General features: G+C 38.9%; 1 long non-coding RNA gene across 2 annotated transcripts in view; it reads left to right on the forward strand.

Moving 5' to 3' along the window:
- Positions 1–14215, forward strand: part of LOC138989170 (uncharacterized) — an 83529-nt gene extending 69314 nt beyond the window's left edge. The window contains exons 3-6 of one of the 2 annotated variants that reach the window (XR_011465384.1): positions 9713–9811; positions 10245–10677; positions 12258–12328; positions 12896–14215. This is a non-coding gene — a long non-coding RNA (uncharacterized lncRNA). The remainder of the gene's footprint in view (positions 1–9712; positions 9812–10244; positions 10678–12257; positions 12329–12895) is intronic. The other variant, XR_011465382.1, reaches the window with a different exon arrangement.
- The last annotated feature ends 371 nt before the right edge of the window (positions 14216–14586 follow it).

Here is a 14586-nt window from a genome sequence, read left to right on the forward strand (position 1 = left end):
AATGATTCCTTTTTGTTAAGGTAAATCTTGGTCAAAGTTTCAAGTTTAAAATTCCGTAAAATTCTGAAGCTACTTCACTTCAAAGCTGATGGTATTTTACTTAGAACACTGTATGATCAGCTTTTTAATGACAAACACTTGGAATTTCTGTAACATCCTCAATTTTTTAGTTTATTCTCTGTAAAGTGTCATTATCATCATCATCCCTTAGAAAATCTTAGTAGTGTATATTTTAGATAAATGTTCACTTAACATTCATGAAAATTTTATTAGGAAAATATTACTATTCTTATTTTACACATGGGGAACTAAGACCAAAGATGGCATGTGACTTGTCCTGTATAATAGAGTATCAGTCTGTGGAGGCAGAAATAGGATGTTAAATTTCTAACGAGGGCATTTTGTTTTCTTTAAAAAAAAAATAGAGAATTTCAACTAGAGTAAAATTTGTACACATTAACAAAAATCTAAAGTACAGGTGTGTATTTTACATGTGAATTTTATCCCTTTTTTTAAAAATGTATTCATTTGTAATTGGTGGGTAATTGCTTTACAGTATTGTGTCGGTTTCTGCCATAAAATTGGCCATAGGTACACACATGTCCTCCCTCTTGAATTTCCCTCCCATCTCCTAGCCCTTCCTACCTTTGAGTGCATTAAATAAGAGGAACTTATCCAAGTGAAAATGTTAGCCACTCAGTCATGTCCAACTCTTTGTGACCCCATGGACTGTAGCCCACCAGGTTCCTATGTTCATGGAATTCTCTAGGCAAGAATATTGGAGTCGGTAGCCATTCATTCTCCAGGGGATCTTCCCAAACTAGAGGTAGAACCCAGGTCTCCTGCATTGCCGGCAGATTCTTTACCATCTGAACCACCAGGGAAGCCCAAGGCAAATAAAAGTGTATGATGAAAAGGTGGATAAATAGCATCCAACGAATAGAACCACTTTCATCTAGTTTACTGTCTAATATCCAAGACCATTTATTACATGGTCACTATACATCTCTGATGCGCTACAACTCTTTACAAAACAAAAGCCTATTTCAACTTTTTTTTTTTTTTTGAACTGGATATTTTCATTTCAGGACAAGAAACTCTTAGGTAGCAATATAATGTGCCAGGATGAAAGAAAAATAGCAGATTTAAGACTGAAGTAAGAAATAAGAATGCAAAACATGTTTTTTGAAAAATCAAAATGTACTCTCGTTGGAATAGGATGTTATACAGCTATTAACTGAAGGTCACACAGAAAGCTGTCAACAGTGCCAGGACTTCTAATCAGGTTTAGCTCTTCAGACTCAGTATAGTACTCTTTCTATTGTCCTGCTCTGTAGCGTTATCCTCCTGCCCACTGACCTAGTATACAACTGAGACTCCATATTATACTGATCCCATAACCCCCTGAACTCCAAGAGTTAAATTGATAATACTCTTGTTCACCTCAGGCTGAAATGAGAAAATGAATCCTGCCAGGAGAAATAGTACTGGGATGACAATTCTTTTTGGTCATATAAATCTAGTTTCCACCTTTACTTTTGTGAGAAGGCTTTCAAAAAATACCAGTTATTCACCATACGACACTAGTATAAATACATCACCTACTGAAAATGCCAGAGCTCAAAAATAAGATCTTTAAAGAAAGGACTACTTATGATTTTGCAAATAATAAGCTTGTGCTAGTAGACAATGGGAGAAGGCAATGGCACCCCACTCTAGTACTGTTGCCTGGAAAATCCCATGGATGGAGGAGCCTGGTGGGCTGCAGTCCATGGGGTCGCTAAGAGTCAGACACGACTGAGTGACTTCACTTTCACTTTCCACTTTCATGCATTGGAGAAGGAAATGGCAACCCACTCCAGTGTTCTTGCCTGGAGAATCCCATGGACAGAGAAGCCTGGTAGGCTGCAGCCCGTGGGGCTGCAACTTGGCAGGCAGTGGACAATAGTTTCAGTAATTGTATCCGTCATTATATTTACATTTCCATAATTAGTTGCAACTGTTTGTATAAGGTTAAAGGTCTCTAGTTTAATGCAGTCATTATAATCAGTCAGTAAATAATAAGTTTGGATTCTGTTGATATGATGGGAAAGCATTATTTTAAAAGAATATCTTTCAAAAGGAGCCCTAATCTCAATCCTTCAACAATTACACCCACTTTTGGCAAGGAACAGGAGTGGTAAAGAGGTGGAATTCACAGGCCTCATCCTTAAATAGCATGCTGCTGCTGCTGCTGCTGCTGCTAAGTCGCTTCAGTTGTGTCCAACTCTGTGTGAACCCATAGACAGCAGCCCACTAGGCTCCCCAGTCCCTGGGATTCTCCAGGCGAGAACACTGGAGTGGGTTGCCATTTCCTTCTCCAATGCATGAAAGTGAAAAGTGAAAGTGAAGTTGCTCAGTCATGTCCAACTCTTCGTGACCCCATGGACTGCAGCCTACCAGGCTCCTCTGTCCATGGGATTTTCCAGGCAAGAGTATTGGAGTGGGGTGCCATCACCTTCTCCCAGTAACGTTGAATAAAATGACATAATCTAGAGCCCAGTATATAATAGTATATGATGGTCCAGATGAGTGGTATGACCTGTAGGAGGTTAGAAAGGGAAGAGATTGCTGTTAACCAAAGGGAGAAAGACTGTGAGAACATGTCACACAGTTTTTTTACTTTACTTCTTTAGCAAAAATAAAGTCCATTAATTATAGCAATGGGCTTCCCTGGTGGCTCAGTGGTAGAGAATCCACCTCTCATGTAGGGGACTTTGGTTCAATCCTTGAGCTGGGAAGATCCCATGGAGAAGGAAATGGCAACCCACTCCGTTATTTTTAATATTGTGCCTATAAGAATGAATATTAAAATCTAAGTGTGGATTTGAACTTGGGATCTTACTTCTGGTTTAGTTTCATTTTCTACGAAACTTAAGGTCTTATTAATCATAAACTTAGCAAAACTTTTAGGTATTATTCTTTTCAAAACCTATTTTCTGCTTTTCTCTCAATATTATTTTGTGTTTCCAGAAAAATATATATATATATTTCCTTCAGAATACTACATCTCTTACAGAGAATATTTGGGAACCATAAAATACTTGAATTATAGTGTGGCCTCATTGTCATTAATACCTTTATGTCACATCATGATTTTCTCACCTAGAAAAGCAAGAAGCTGACACTTGAAAGCTGGTATTACTTTCCACAGGAGGTTTATTCTTTTCATTGTCCAGCTATTGGTTTGGGGATTTGTTTCTTCTTTTTTTTAATGTTTATTTTTTGGCTGTGTTGGGTCTTCCTTGCATCATGTAATATTTTTCGTTGTAGTGCCTGGACTCGCTAGTTGTGGTGTATAGACTTAGCTGCTCTGCAGCCTGCAGGATCTTGTTCTCCAACCAGGGATTGAATCTCATCCTCTGCATTGTAACGTGTGTGTGTGTGTGTGTGTGTGTGCACGTGCACGCACGTGTGCACATGCAAGCACATGCTTTGTCCTGTCTGACTCTTTGCAATCCCAAAGACTGTAGCTCGCCAGGTTTCTCTGTCCGTAGGGATTCTCCATGCAAGAACACTGGAATGGGTTGCCATGCCTTCCTCCAAGGGATCTTCCCAACCCAGAGATCTAATCACTGGACCACCAGGGAAGTCCTGATATGCCTCTCCTTAGTAAGGGGGAACACCTTTAAGAACAATTTGTTATGTCCTCAGCCATGTCCGACTCTTTGAGACCCCATGGACTGTATTCCATCAGGCTTCTCTGTCTATGGGATTCTCCAGGCAAGAACACTTGAATGGGTTGCCATTTCCTTCTCCAGGGGATCTTCGCAACCCACAGATCTAATCCTGCACTGGCAGGCAGATTCTTTACCAGTGCACCACCTGGGAAGCCCTTATCAAGAGCTTACCTCTTACTAATTTGTTCCTTTCAAAAAGAAACCCCATTAATGTATTGAATGGGAGACCTCTTGGCTCACTCAGTTGTTGAAGTTATAGGAGTCATAATGAAGAGATCTCTAATGATTCCAGAAAGATCCTTGGAGAGGTTGTTATTTGTATTAATGAGGTTAGTAAGCTTCTTAATTAGACAGTAAGCAGCTTCACTTCCAAAAAGTAAGATTTTCAAAGGCAGAGACTCTCTCTCTATACTCTGCCATCACAGGCATGTGCAACAGAGCCACAAAGCTTTGCACATAGCTCACTGATTGTGTATTTAGTGAATGAGAGGCAGTAGACTAGACAGTGATCAAGAGCACAGAGACTGAAATCAAGGCCCAACACTGTTCAAAATCACTGAGTAATTAAGCATGTAGAGAAGCTGAGTCAGTGCATCACAGTGGTAAGAGTATGATTTGGGAAACCCAAAAGCAATAATTCAGTCCCAGGTCCATCTCTTTGTCACTGAGACAGAGCAATTTACTCACCTCTCTTTGCCTCTATTTCCTCACCTAAAAATTGAGACTAACAATAATATCTATTCAATGGATTTTACTGTAGATTAAATGAATTAATACGATTGTGTTCTTAAAACCAGATCCTAGCAAATAATAAGCATTAGATAGTTACTTATTATTATTATTATCACTAATTTATTTGACTCCCATCTTCCTCATCTGTAAAATAGATCAATAATACTTTGCCACATAATATTCATTTGTGATTAAAGGAGATTATGTAGGTAGGGCACACAGTACAGTGACAGCATGTAGTGGGGTCACATATTTTATCTATCATTATTATTGTCATTGTATGACACATTGATTTTACTAAAATATGACAGTTTAAAATATGATTGACTGCCTGATGTATTTGAGTGTTCCATCAAATAACATGCAAGTCAATGAGCTGATGGTTCTCTTTCTGTAATTATATCTGTGCTGTAGTCATCAGAATTCCTTCTGGTACTTGTCAATTATCAGTAGAAAAGGAATTTGGAGGATCATTTAGGAGATTAAGTGTTCTTTAATAGCACAACTGGGCAAGAAAAAATAAGCTTACATTAGTCTCAAAATATTGTCCTCACATGTGTTGCCTCTCTTTGTGATTAAGAAAAAGAAAAAACAAAGAAAAAGGAAAGAAAAAAAAAAAAAAAGACTCTCCTGGGTGAAACCTCAACAAAGAAAGTTCATTGACCCCACTACTTTGCAGTGGAAATAAGTAACGAAGTAATCCAGCAGGGAGAAAATGTGTCAGCTTCTTTCACAGGAAATGTTTGGATAAATCCACAGGGAATACTCCATTTCCCTTTCAAAGAGTCTTTTGATGCTAGTTAAAGGTATTCCTAGGAGCAGTCAATTGATGGCTATTACCTTTTTCTCATCAGCCATTAGCAATAGACTTGGTTTATACAGAAAGAAAATGGGACAGGAGGCAAAGACAAAGTAGAGTCTTATGGGCTACGTTCTGATATGAAAGCTGAAGGCTCTTCTAGGCACTGCCTGTCTTAGGCTGAAACTACTAAAATTCAGCTTAATGGAAGGAAACAGGTATTACTAATCTGAGCATTTCATCTAACAGTATCACATTTGTGCATACAAGTAGCAGAACAAGAAGGAAACAGTGTATTTGTTCTGAAAGGATTTTTGCCACTTCACTGGAATGGATACACTTGAGACCAGATAGGACAAAGAAATATAAACCATAGGTTTAAAATGTTCTCATGGATTTTCTTTTTATATGGTTTAAAAAAAAAAGCAAAGACCATTCCATTCGGTCCCAAGACTTCATGGCAAATAGATGGGGAAAGAAATGAAAACAGTGACAGAAATTATTTTCTTGGGCTCCAAAATCACTGTGGATAATGACTGCAGCCAGGAAATTAAAATGCACATGCTCCTTGGAAGAAAAGCTATGACAAACCTACACAGTGTATTAAAAAGCAGAAATATCACTTCGCCAACAAAGAGCCATCTAGTCAAAGCTATGGTTTTTCCAGTAGTCATGTAAAGAGGTGAAAGTTGGTCTATAAAGAAAGCTGAGCACGGAAGAATCGATGCTTTCAAACTATCGTGTTGAAGAAGACCCTTGAGAGTTCCTTGGACTGCAAGGAGATCACATCAGTCAATCCTAAAGGAAATCAACCCTGAATATTCATTGGAAGGACTGATGATGAAGCTGAAGCGCTAATACTTTGCACACCTGATGCGAAGAGCCAACTCATTAAAAAAGGTCCTGTTGCTGGGATAGATTGAGGGCAGGAGGAGAAAAGGAAAAAAGAGGATGAGATGGTTGAATGGAAGCCGGGCGTGCTGCAATCCATGGAGTTGCAAATAGTCAAAACTCAGTTAACTAGAAGCTTATATATGTGCAAATATTACATGTGGCTTTTCCAGGTAATAAATTCATACCAGTTCACCGACTAGTAATAGCTTAACAGATGGAAGATTTGTCTGCATAGTTTAAAAAAAAAAGAATTTGACCAAAATGTTGAGTTCCATTTAACATGCTCTGTTTGGCTGAAAAACAAAAACAAAAACAAAACTACTGATTGTTTGGATTAATTTAACTGAGACTGAATTCAATTAGGATTTCCCAGGAGGTGCAGTGGTAAAGAATCTGCACCCCAATACAGAAGACATAAGAAACTTGGGTTCAATCCCTAGATCAAGAAGATCCCCTAGAACAGGAAATGGCAACCCACTCCAGTATTCTTGCCTGGAAAATTCTATGGATAGAGGAATCTGTAGAGCTATAGTCCAAGGGGTCTCAAAGAAACAGATACAACTGAGTGAGCATATATGCACATGAATTCAGTTACTGAATAAAGCATCTAATTCCTCTTTCATTTCATGGTAGAAGCCAAAAGGAAACAAGCTTCTTAAATGAAGAAATCAAATGGTGGTATTTCTCCAGGAATACATACAGGGTTTTTCTTAAGAAGCTGGACACATTCCAATATCAAATGTTCAGATGGAAGAACTGAATAGATTCAATCCCAGAATTGTAATAAATATCACAAGCAGAATGGAAACTTACATTCTTTCCCTAAGGTGACTGTGGGAAATTCAGGCACCAAAACATTAATCTCAAACAGCCACTATGAACCACAGTCAGGGATCCCCATGTATCCCAAGATGACACATTAAAAGAGGAACTGTGTGTCCTTTCTTGGCATCTCTTGGTACTAAATGGTTCAAATGATTATTTGAACATAATCTTGAAATTGACCCTGGAGATATCAGTGTTTTCTCTCTGCCTCCTAACTTATAACTTAACATCGGTGATGGAAATTTGGTGTAAATAGCACAGGAATATCTACTGTGTCTTATAACAAAGGGACTCGGATGACCAAACATTATTAAAAGCAATGCATTAGCTTTCCCAAACAACATTCTTCCAACAGCCAAGATGTATGCAAACATAGTCAGAGCTATATCTCATGACAGGGTGATAAATACACCCGAGATGAAAGAAATTATTTTTGTAATTCATAAGTTAGTAGCATGCTGAGATTCTTTAGTGTTCTCTTTCTTCCTTAGTTTCTCCATTTAAGGAATCTCAGGGATCAACAATGCTTGAGTGATAAAGACCACCAAATCTAATATCAAGCAGTATTTATCCGTGCAGGGCTGAATCCCAGGGACGGGGCGCTTGGTGGGCTGCTGTCTATGGGGTCGCACAGAGTCGGACAAGACTGAAGCGACTTAGCAGCAGCAGCAGCAGGGCTGAGGAGAAACCACCATATTGAATACCTTCAGAAAGGAAAGCAAAGATGTTCTTTCCAGAAGTATAAGAGACAAGAGTGTCACAAAAGAGGAGCAAAGCAATAACATGAAAATGCATATTTCAGATGAAATGAAGCTTCTTAGATAAAATGAAATGAAGAAGATATGAAGACTCTTTTAACTGTAATATATCATAAATAAGATCTAAAGGATTATTTAGTTACTGCTAGTTAGTGAGCTTCAGTTCAGTTCAGTTCAGTTACTCAGTTGTGTCCGACTCTTTGTGATCCCATGAACCACAGCACGCCAGGCCTCCCTGTCCATCACCAACTCCCAGAGTCCACCCAAACCCTTGTCCATTGAGTTAGTGATGTCATCCAATCATCTCATCCTCTGTCGTTCTCTTCTCCCCCTGCCCTCAATCTTTCCCAGCATCAGGGTCTTTTCCAATGAGTCAGCTCTTCGCATCAGGTGGCCAAAGTATTGAAGTTTCAGCTTCAACATCAGTCCTTCCAAAGAACACCCAGGACTGATCTCCTTTTGGATGGACAGATTGTATCTCCTTGCAGTCCAAGGGATTCTCAAGAGTCTTCTCCAACACCACAGTTCAAAAGCATCAATTCTTCAGCACTCAGCTTTCTTTATAGTCCAACTCTCACATCCACTGGAAAAACCATAGCCTTGACCAGAAGGACCTTTGTGGACAAAGTAATGTCTCTGCTTTTTAATATGCTGCCTAGGTTGGTCATAACTTTCCTTCCAAGGAGTAAGCATCTTTTAATTTCATGGCTGCAATCACCAGCCATCTGCAGTGATTTTGGAGCCCAGAAAAATAAAGTCAGCCACTGTTTCCACTGTTTCCCCATCTATTTGCCATGAAGGGATGGGACTGGATGCCATGATCTTAGTTTTCTGAATGTTGAGCTTTAAGCCAACTTTTTCACTCTCCTTTTTCACTTTCAAGAGGCTCTTTAGTTCTTCTTCACTTTCTGCCATAAGGATGGTGTCATCTGCATATCTGAGGTTATTGATATTTCTCCTGGCAATCTTGATTCCAGCTTGTGCTTCCTCCAGCCCAGCATTTCTCATGATGTACTCTGCATATAAGTTAAATAAGCAGGGTGACAATATACAGCCTTGACGTACTCCTTTTCTGATTTGGAACCAGTCTGTTGTTTCGTGTCCAGTTCTAACTGTTGCTTCCTGACCTGCATTCAAATTTCTCAAGAGGCAGGTCAGGTGGTCTGGTATTCCCATCTCTTTCAGAATTTTCCACAGTTTATTGTGATCCACACAGTCAAAGGCTTTGGCATAATAAATAAAGCAGCAGTAGGTGTTTTTCTGGAACTCTCTTGCTTTTTTGATGATCCAGCAGATATTGGGAATTTGATCTCTGGTTCCTCTGCCTTTTCTAAAACCAACTTGAACATCTAGAAGTTCACATATTGCTGAAGCCTGGCTTGGAGAATTTTGAGCATTACTTTACTAGCATGTGAAATGAATGCAATTGTGTGGTAGTTTGAGCATTCTTTGGCATTGCCTTTCTTTGGGATTGGAATGAAAACTGACCTTTTCCAGTCCTGTGGCCACTGCTGAGTTTTCCAAATTTGCTGGCATATTGAGTGCAGCACTTTCACAGCATCATCTTTCAGGATTTGAAATAGCTCAACTGGAATTCCATCACCTCCATAGCTTTGTTCGTAGTGATGCTTTCTAAGGCCCACTTGACTTCACATTCCAGGATGTCTGGCTCACAGTGAGTGATCACACAATCATGATTATCTGGGTCGTGAAGATCTTTTTTGTACAGTTCTTCTGTGTATTCTTGCCACCTCTTCTTAATATCTTCTACTTCTATTAGGTCCCTACCATTTCTGTCCTTTATTGAGCTCATCTTTGCATGAAATGTTCCCTTGGTATCTCTATTTTTCTTGAAGAGATCTCTAGTCTTTCCCATTCTGCTGTTTTCCTCTATTTCTTTGCATTGATCTCTGAGAAAGGCTTTCTTATCTCTCCTTGCTATTATTTGGAACTCTGCATTCAAATGGGTATATCTTTCGCCCGAGGTCAGGGGCAGCAGCCCAGAGGTGCTACCCCAGGTCCAAGGTAAGGAGCAGTGGCTACGCTTTGATGGAACAGCTGTGAAGAGATACCCCACATCCAAGGTTAGTGAGCTTAGTTATTGCTATTTAGAAATATCCTTATGGAATTTTTCTATATGGAATATTTTGAGGGAAGGAATTATTTACATAGCCATGTTTGAATTTTCACAACAGACCTGGTACATGGTTAATGTTCAGCAAATATTTTGGATTAAATAATGTTGCTCATCTTGGTGTTCTATCCTTTAATACAGTATCTGACCATAATAAGTACTCAGCTACCTAGTTTTTTGTGAATAAGTTATGACAACATAAACAACCATTGCCTTTCAATGCCATGTGCACCTAGTGTACATTCTCTCTCATATATTATCACTGGCCTTGGGTACAAGTGAGACAAAATGAATTCCAGAGATAGAATAGAGCCTCCTTGATTGTCAAAATCTGTGCATGCTTTGTTCCTGAGACATAACTGTTTCAGTCTTACCCTTTCCAGTCATCGAAATACAACAGAACTGTATCAGAAGAAAGCCTCAACCATTTAAGGTGGGAAAAAAGCAGCGAATAATGGAGTCTAGACCTCGCATTCCATCTTATACAGCTTGGGTTAGAGAAATGCAAGACAATAAATGAAGACCAAGTGTCTACAGATACTCTGCTGCTGCTGCTAAGTCGCTTCAGTCGTGTCCAGCTCTGTGCGACCCCACAGATGGCAGCCCACCAGGCTGCCCCGTCCCTGGGATTCTCCAGGCAAGAACACTGGAGTGGGCTGCCATTTCCTTCTCCAATGCATGAGAGTGAAAAGTGAAAGTGAAATCGCTTAGTCGTGTCCGACTCTTTGTGACCCCATGGACTGCAGCCCACCAGGATCCTCCATCCATGGGATTTTCGGACAAGAGTACTGGAGTGGGGTGCCATCACCTTCTAAGGTAAGTGAAATAGCATGCTTGACTCACTCTGAGAGGAGAGCAAACACCAGAGTTTATGCTTGACTTCTCAAGCATGACTGGGTGTTCTTTCATGAGTTTGTTGTCTTTCTGGCTGACAGTGCAGAAGAGCAGAAGTTCCAGGGGACAACGTGACCTCCTTGCTATAGGCCCCTTTAGCGAAGGGGCTTCTTTGCTGAGGGAGGCCAAGAAGACAGTCTAAGGAAAGGCCTTGTTGGGCAGTACTTTTACCTTAGTCCAACAGGATGCCTCAGCTATGGAAAAATGTTTCTTTAAGAAAAGACCAAAATACTTCACTGAGACATATTCATGAAAATTATGTATCTTAATTGACCTAATATGCAGCAGCAGCTATTATATACTGGACATGATGCTTTTAATTATGTATACCATCTCCCTCTTAATCCGAGCAGCAATCCTATAGGACACAGATGAAGAAAAGGAGGCTTAGAAAGGAGAGTAATTTGTCCTGTATCATATACCTAGTCAGTGGTAGATATGCTTTCCATTCTAAATGAACTATTGAAATAGTCTCTCTGAGCTGGTGAAAATTCTCCCCACTTTGCACTCTAGTTCTCTCTGCCAACATACACACACAATTTTTCTTCCACTATTATTAAAATTTTCATGCAAAAGCACAGATTTAGCTATGCCTTCCTGATTGTTATAAAACAAAACCAAACCTTTTTACTGACCCATGCTATCACCTCCCTGCTGAATAATCTTCAGTAGCTTCCTACTGGTCATGGAAAAAGTCCTCTGTTAGCCTCAAGTGCTGTGTAATTGAGCCCAGACCCAGAAACTTCCCATTCCATGTCTTTTATATGCTAGCCAAATCCATTCCTCCAATATATCTTCAGCAGTCTCTCACCTAAGGACTTTGCTCACATGGTTTCTTCCATTTGAAACACTTTTCATCCAATTCTGCAGCTAGTATACATACCCATTTATCTTTTAAGACAACTCCAATTTCTCTTCATTTAAGATGTAAAAGGACTGAGGAAAGATGCAAATATCTCTTTATTAAGCACTAAAAGACAAAGATAAAACCACAAGGTGAACACAGTAGTTAGTGGAGGTGGTCACTGTAGACAAAAAACAATTAAAAAGCTAGATTATATATAGTGTACAGACCGTAATAGCTAAGAAATGAACAATAAATCCTGATTTGAGGCTGTTCTCTATCCATGTGAAACATATATGTCTTCTATCCATTCTTATAACATATCATGCTGCGAAGTCACTTCAGTTGTGTCCGACTCTGTGCGACCCCATAGACAGCAGCCTACCAGGCTCCCCGGTCCCTGAGATTCTCCAGGAAAGAACACTGGAGTGGGTTGCCATTTCCTTCTCCAATGCATGAAAGTGAAGTCACCTAGTCGTGTCCAACTCCTAATGACCCCATGGACTGCAGCCTACCAGGCTCCTCCGTCCATGGGATTTGCCAAGCAAGAGTACTGGAGCTCCTAACATAAGAGTGTTCAAATAAAGGTATGAGTTCTTTGAAAAGTTCCATCTTTACAGATTTTTATTGACTATTTCTCTTCCTTTCTCCTCCTCAGCAGTTCATCTATAGTTCACTAAAAGCCAAAACATCAGAAGATTTAGATCTTGTGTTCTTTGTATCAAATAGGTAAGGTACATTCACTGCAGCTGTTTTTAGATATTTTAAATTGTATTACAGTTCTTGCCTATATGTTCATATATTCTTGTGTGAATCAAATTAATTTTTTCAAAACATATTTACATCATATTTGTATATCTCAAGCATCATGCTATGAAAAACTATAATTGAGATATTTTTTGCATTGTTTAATGTCTTATAATTAACAGTGTATGTGAAAGCCTTTTGAAAACACTAAAATGTTTGTAAGGAATTATTATCAATAAAAGTGTTTAAGGAATACTTACGATATACATGTTAACCTTTGAGGTTAATGACATAACAACTCTTTATGTTTTCCAGCAGCTTGTCCTTTAAACAAGTTTTTGTAACTAAAAACATCTGCAGAACAAGACCAATTGCTTATTGTTATTCGTGTCGCATGGCTTTCTTAAGTCCTTATAAATTTGCTTAGTCCTAGTTTCAATAATGAGGTTTCAACAAATGCTATAATTAGTAACTATCACTAGTAGTCAACATCTAGATATTTTTGGTTTTATGAAATACTAAAATCAATATCAATAACCTCTTATGCAGATGACACCACCTTTATGGCAGAAAGTGAAGAAGAACTAAAGAGCCTCTTGATGAAAGTAAAAGAGGAAAGTGAAAAAGTTAGCTTAGAGCTCAACATTCAGAAAACTAAGATCATGGCATCTGGTCCCATCACTTCACGGGAAATAGATTCAGAAACAGTGGAAACAGTGGCTGACTTTATTTTTCTGGGCTCCAAAATCACTGCAGACGGTGATTGCAGCCATGAAATTAAAAGATGCTTACTCCTTGGAAGGAATGTTATGACCAACCTAGACAGCATATTAAAAAACAGAGATTACTTTGTCCACAAAGGTCCCTCTAGTAAGGCTATGGTTTTTCCAGTGGTCATGAATGGATGTGAGAGTTGGACTATAAAGAAAGCTAAACACAGAAGAATTGATGCTTTTGAACTGTGATGTTGAAGAAGACTCTTGAGAGTGTCTTGGACTGCAAGGAGATCCAACCAGTCCATCCTAAAGGAGATCAGTCCTGGGTGTTCATTGGAAGGACTGATGTTGAAGCTGAAACTTCAATACTTTGGCCACGTAACGCGAAGAGCTGACTCATTTGAAAAGACCCTGATTCTGGGAAAGATTGAAGGGCAGGAGGAGAAGGGGACAACAGAGGATGAGATGGTTGGACAGCATCACCGACTCAATGGACAAGGGTTTGGGTGGATTCTGGGAGTTGGTGATGGACAGGGAGGCCTGGCATGCTGCAGTTCACGGGGTCAGAAAGAGCCGGAGACAACTGAGAGACTGAACTGAACTGAACTGAAAATCAGTATTATTGTTTTTATAGTTTTTCAAAGAACTCTCTGGAGTCATAGTTCAAATGTGATGCATCTGGATCCATTAGTGACTTCCTTTGAGCACAGCTTCTTATGGTGGTTTTGTAAGAAGTAAGAAGTCTTTAACAGATTATAATTATTATTATAATAATAATAGATTATTATTATAATCTTTAATAGATTGTAGTAGATTATAATCTGACTGCCCATAAAACTGTCAATCACTGTAAAGTAAAACCTAAACATTCTTCACCAGTGTCTTCATTCAGATTGAAGTGTCTATATCACAGATAAGATAATAGGACAATCAATAATTTTCTTTCCAGTCATTAATTTAATATTAGTTTGTGGCCCATCTTGGAGTCTGTCCCTACACACAGTTACTGGCAATTGCATGCTTAGAAAGTACATATTCTTCTCAGTTTGGAGGATGTTTCATTTTCAAGTCCTTCACAGTAACTACTACTTGATCATACAATGGACATTTAATGACCATGTTTTCTTTTTCTGTTCTTCACTTCTTATGGTAATTTTAGACCTCTGCTTCTCTCAGAGTAACTGGTATTTACTCAGGAAACAGTTTTTAATTTCATTGTTGGATTGAAAGCAGAACAAAAAAAAAATGAAAGAAAATCTGAGCCCACTCAAGGAATTTCATCTTATCAAAAATAAAAATACAAAAAATACATGTTTTAAGTTTTACTTTAAATTTCTGAAGAAATTTATGGTGATTTCTGTCAATGTTTAAAAATCAATGTAAACCTAAATTTTAGAATGGTGGGTCATAGAAAATTAAGCAAGAAAGACCTATACAAATTGTTCCAGTTCAATCCGTGTACCTCAGAAACAGCTAACATTCATTCTTTTTCTGTCTGACATGACCAAGGTGACTCATCAGCTT

This window comes from Bos mutus, chromosome 1 (assembly GCF_027580195.1).
Source record: "Bos mutus isolate GX-2022 chromosome 1, NWIPB_WYAK_1.1, whole genome shotgun sequence".
NCBI lineage: Eukaryota > Metazoa > Chordata > Mammalia > Artiodactyla > Bovidae > Bos > Bos mutus.